This window comes from Erpetoichthys calabaricus, chromosome 8, assembly GCF_900747795.2.
Source record: "Erpetoichthys calabaricus chromosome 8, fErpCal1.3, whole genome shotgun sequence".
Classification (NCBI taxonomy): Eukaryota; Metazoa; Chordata; class Cladistia; order Polypteriformes; family Polypteridae; genus Erpetoichthys; species Erpetoichthys calabaricus.
The window spans coordinates 117,984,801-117,990,560 of NC_041401.2; the positions used below are offsets into that span (position 1 = coordinate 117,984,801).

At 40.3% G+C, this 5,760-nt stretch overlaps 1 long non-coding RNA gene and 1 pseudogene across 1 annotated transcript; one reads left to right on the forward strand and one right to left on the reverse strand.

Annotated features, from left to right (window-relative positions):
* Positions 1-2,102: 2,102 nt before the first annotated feature.
* Positions 2,103-3,132, forward strand: LOC127529014 (putative nuclease HARBI1; annotated as a pseudogene).
* A 747-nt stretch (positions 3,133-3,879) lies between these two features.
* On the reverse strand, positions 3,880-4,420 carry LOC127529039 (uncharacterized). Its single transcript, XR_007935695.1, has 3 exons — positions 4,288-4,420; positions 4,133-4,200; positions 3,880-4,050 (listed from the first exon to the last, which is right to left on the reverse strand). It is a non-coding gene; the product is annotated as an uncharacterized LOC127529039 (long non-coding RNA).
* Between the last annotated feature and the right edge of the window lie 1,340 nt (positions 4,421-5,760).

Below are 5,760 nucleotides of genomic sequence, written 5' to 3' on the forward strand. Positions count from 1 at the left end.
AAGCTACCCAACCAGAGCGCATATTACCTATTAAATAAAACTCCTCAAATATAGTGTGAGCACGGGGGCTCTTCGCACCCCTAGAGGATACGGCCGCTCCTCAAAAAACGCTGAAAGATTACCTTCACATTGCTCTCTTCTTTGCTGGGCTTACATATGGCTGCTTTATCAAGTGATATGCTTCCTGTACGGTACTTCGCATACTTAAAAGATCAAACAGCACATATTGATTTTTACTTTTCTCTCTCTCTCTCTCTTGCTCTGACATTCTCTGCTCCTGACGGAGGGGGTGTGAGCAGGGGGGCTGTTCACACACCTAGACGATATGGACGCTCATCTAAAAATGCTGAAAGATTACCTTCACGTTGCTACCTTCTGTGCAGCTGCTTCGTGAAGCGACATGCTGTATGGTGCTTCGCATACTTAAAAGCTCGAAGGGCACGTATTGATTTTTGATTGTTTGTTTTTATCTGTCTCTCTCTCTTTCTCTGACATTCTCTGCTCCTGACGGAGGGGGTGTGAGCTGCTGCCTTCCTTGCAACTGCTTTGTGCGGCGGTGCTTCGCATACTTAAAAGCCAAACAGCCCTATTGATTTGTTTGCTTTTCTCTGTCTCTCTTATATTCTCTGCTCCTGACGCGCACTCCTTTGAAAAGGAAGATATGTTTGCATTCTTTTAATTGTGAGACGGAACTGTCATCTCTGTCTTGTCATGGAGCACAGTTTAAACTTTTGAAAAAGAGACAAATGTTTGTTTGCAGTGTTTGAATAAAGTTCCTGTCGCTCTACAACCTCCTGTGTTTCTGTGCAAATCTGTGACCCAAGCATGACAATATAAAAATAACCATATAAATATATGGTTTCTACTTCGCGGATTTTCACCTTTCGCGGGGGGTTCTGGAATGCAACCCCCACGATCGAGGAGGGATTACTGTACTGTATATTGATTAGCATCTGACCAGAATTATCAAATAAATTTGGACTGTGTTCTAATTGCAATCAACTGCGAATATTAAGTGCTATCAGCAAATCTTTGGGTACCCGATATATTAGCTTTTTGTTGCTGTGTTTTGCTTTTACTTTTTCCTAGACTCTACTGCTTACTTCTGAGTCTGCCAAATTGTCACTTAGAGCTAATTTGGTTTTCTATTACTTTTACATTGCTCTGGCTGCTACAGTCCCTCCTGCCCCAATGTCTATGTACAGTACATGACTGGACTTGCTGCTGGACCAGCCTTGTGACTCATTGTGGACAGGTTAGGGTTCAGTAATGGCACTGATGGTGCGCAGAAGGAGGAAAAATGATTTCACATTTCACTAATCATTTTTTTTATTCTGTGCACTATATTCTTCACTGCCATGTACAAAATCCTGAGATCATTATTAGACATATCAAGTAACTAATGAAATTTCTCTTCTTTAAATTACCTTCTTGTTTAATGTCTAATTACTGCAGTTGAAGCTTCATGACATCTGTTAACCTTATTATCACAATACCTTTATTCTGGAGTCAGGTTCCATATTTTCTGTTTCCCTGTCAATAACCTTAACCTTATTGTCTTCGTCAAGACATTCCTGTAAATCACACCATTTCTACCAGTTAAAACTGCAGTCCAGTGGCCACTGTATACCTTGCTCATGGTCCTTTTCCATGCCTTTATTCCATTTTTTTCATATACTTATTAATATCATTCCAATCATTCACTTTTCAATATTTATTTACTTACTTACTACCAGATTCAAGGACTGGCAGTCAACTGCACTATCCAAGGCTGTTAGCATCAATATGAAGGGAAAGAGGGAATTTTTACCAAAACATCTTTCCCAGACCTTATCTCTATACACCCGTGTTCTTAATTTCCTTCCCACATTCAACCTGGGACCTGGGGGGTATTTTTCGTACATGGATTAGTCGTTTAGCCGGATGTAATTGTTGACGATTTGGCCTGATCCTAGATCTGTCGGTTTTTCGAAACTCTTGCTGGAAGTGTTGTCATAGCAACACATCCTAATCTGCAAACCTTCTCGGAGCAGGTTTGTTCTACGTAAACAAGGATTAGTTTACACACGTGATCAGTGACGGTGCGTGGAAGTCATCCAGTCATGGCTTCGCCGTTCATGAATGAGTGACCAATTGATATTGGTGCGCAAATTATACAAAGAGAATTTCATATAGAGAGGGTTTTGCACGATCGGCAAGATCCTTTATTGCTCCCGGAGGAAATTCTGTACAAAAGATACCGCTTTAGCCGAGGGGGAATATTGTACCTCAAAGATTTATTAGCTCCGTATATTCGAAGTCAAACTCGGTGAAGTCGGGCTCTCACAACCACACAGACAGTATGCATTGCTTTGAGGTTTCTTGCAAGCGGCACTTTTTTATATACTGTAGGCGATGGGGCACTGGATTGTACGCAGATCCGAATAAAGGCCCCATCAGGTCCAAATGAGCCAGATTACGTGAACAGAAAAGGCTTCCACAGTATTAACGTGCAGGTAATGTCACTTATTGAAAGAGTTGAAAATAGCCAATAGGTATGTTGACAGTAAAATTGTTTGACCTACATGCTATCAATTCTCAGATGATCTGTGATGCATCCTACCTTGTATCAAATGTGGAGGCTAAATGGCCAGGGTCTGTTCACGACTCAAGAATTTTTAAGGAGTCACACCTGTATCGGACATTTGAACAAGGTAATAATCTAATTATTAATCATGGTGATGTGTGTATTGTATTCACAATTTTTACATATTCCACAGGTCATCATGATGGAATCCTGCTTGGGGACAGGGGATATGCCTGTAGGAATTTTCTAATGACCCGTTTCCTGACCCCAACCCAGGGCCACAAACTCGATATAATGCAGCTCTGTCTAGGACAAGGGCACGAATTAAAATGACCTTTGGCCTTCTGAAGGAGAGATTTCAATGTCTAAATAGGCTGAGGGTTGCACCTGACAGAGCATGTGACATAATTGTTGCATGCTCTGTCTTACACAACATAGCGACCATCAGAAAAGAGAGAGTCCCTAAGGTTTTGCTGCAGCCTGATGATGACCTTGACCCAGTGCACCTTGAGCAAAGCAGTGGCAGAGCTGCCAGAGACAGGATTGTGGCTCAACATTTTCAATGAAAAAAGACATCATTGGTTTCACACAAAACTGATTTATTATATATTACGGACCTTCAGCCTGTAAGGAGGAGAACGTAAGTTAAGGATACACTCACACATACACATCATGGGAAAGAGAAGAGAATTTTGTTACCAATTGTTTTTGTAGTATTTTAATCTGCAACTTCATTTTGGTTCTCTTCAGTTCATGAAGTTCCATGTCCTGCTGTATTTTCCTCATTTTGAGTTTCCTGTACGTGACTTTCTGCTGAAGATATCTCTTGTACAGAGCCCTCACATTTTTCTGCAAATAAATACACATTTACAAATGCCTTTTTTCCTCTATATTGTATACACAGTATATCATTTTGAATCATTTCGTACAACAAATGGCTCAACCAACCTCCCCATCTCCTTTTTTTGATGTGGATGTTCCAAATGGTACATGTGTGCTGGCTACAGGCTCCTGCAACACAGTTATATCACGATTAGCACATGGGACTGATCAGAGTGGAGTTTGTTCAAACATTTGGAACATTTACCTCTCCTCCTGATGAATAATCAGACAGTGTCTTCATCAAATATTTGACATTCGTCAATAGCTCGGTGGTCAGACACAGGTTCAAGGGATATGACATTCCCTGCAACTGACCCAACAAAAAAAAAAAAAAAAAAAAAAAAAAAAAAAAAAAAAAGGGGGCTAAATGGGACATACCTATGGCACACATTGAGGACAAAATATATGCAATGAACATCCTTTACCTGAATTGAAGTGACCACTGCATCCTGCCACTGGTACTGAGGAGGAGCTTCCCCCTGGAATGCCCTCAGAAACCGGGCAATGGGCATTTTTCTGGAGAGCCAACTCTTCTGCAGGGGTTAGGTCTGTACAGTGTGGACCTCCACCTGTTTTTTGCTTGTCTGCCTTCTTCTTATTAGCTTTCAAATTAATGGTTTTTCTATTATATAATATGATTCTTTATGTCAACAATTCTTTAAATAGTTATATACCAATATTTACCAGTTTGAAGTATATTCTTGTACTTCACTTTGACCTGTTCCCATGTTCTCCTTGTGCTCACGTTTGATCTGGAATTATGACATATTAAATACTAATTAATGTGACACATAGGAAATGAAACACTGCATTCAGTAAATACAATGCACACTACTTACACGTTTAATTTGTCGGCCACTTTTTGCCAGCCATCATTTCTAGTCTGAGCTGCTTTTGCAGTGTTACCCCTTGTACATATTAACTCTTGAAATTCTTCATATCCTTCGAGTAACAGGTCCTGCTCTGCTTGTGTGAAATAATGCGCTCGTTCTTTCGTCATTTTGTAGCAGCCTATCATAGACTTGCTGATCATGTTTTCTAGACTCAATATATATGGGCTTTTCAATCAGTGCGGGCACACGCAATCATCTCAGATGATTGGATCCAGCTACACTAATCTACCACACGGCTGCATTTCAAAAACCGACCTATCTCGGATGAGTGTCACTGGCATTAACTTATCCAAGATGAGGCACCTGATCTCGGATGATTTAAGCGACGTACGAAAAATACCCCCCAGGTCTGAGACTAGCAGTCTTGAATTCCACCACTGCTACCAAACTATAGAAGCATTTATAATTATTATCTATGTGAAAAATAAATCAAACACTTTAAGCATTGATCAGTCTGAAACAAGGGTTTATTACTAGACACACACAAATCCCCTATACCCTGCTAGGGCCCTACTGTAGCTCCTAAGATGTGTGTGTGCACACTGCATTGAGCAGTCTGATTTTATAAGTTTACACATACGTCATCACTTATCTCTTATCAAGTGTCATTTCTTTGTAAGAACAATATAATCTTAAAAACCAACAGGAAGCCTAATATTGAAAAAAGTTTAATAGACAGCTTTTCTAGTACAAACCACAGAAAGAAGCTGAGTATTAACGTTGTTGCTGCATTATTCAATAGATCAGTGTATAAGCTTAGGCATTAGATAGAAAAAAAGCCATCATGGGTTAAAAGAAGTTGTGAGCTAATATACATATGGGCCCCAGTAAAACATAAGTCAAAACTGCTGCATGGTAAGAAAAACAATTTAACCCTTAGCACTCATCATTCAAGATTTGAAAAACATGGGACTTTGCCAGCCCCCACACTTTAAGCATTTGATGTGTGAGCATGCTCTTCCACAAACATTTTAATTCTGCCACAGGACTGCACAGTGAGATGCCAGCAGCTAAGCATATACAGTAATCCCTCGCTATATCGCGCTTCGCCTTTCGCGGCTTCACTCCATCGCGGATTTTATATGTAAGCATATTTAAATATATATGGCGGATTTTTCGCTGCTTCGTGGGTTTCTGCGGACAATGGGTCTTTTAATTTCTGGTACATGCTTCCTCAGTTGGTTTGCCCAGTTGATTTCATACAAGGGACGCTATTGGCAGATGGCTGAGTAGAGTCAGAACATGAGCTTGTTCAGCTTATTCAGCTTCTGATCTGACTCAAACAGCGCCAGTATAACTTCACACCCAACCTGACGCTGTTCGTTTTCAAATAATATTGCATTACTTCAACGATGTTTTCTGATTGGTACTATTCGCGTCATAAAATGATTTCTTCAAAACGTCACATATATTTGTCTC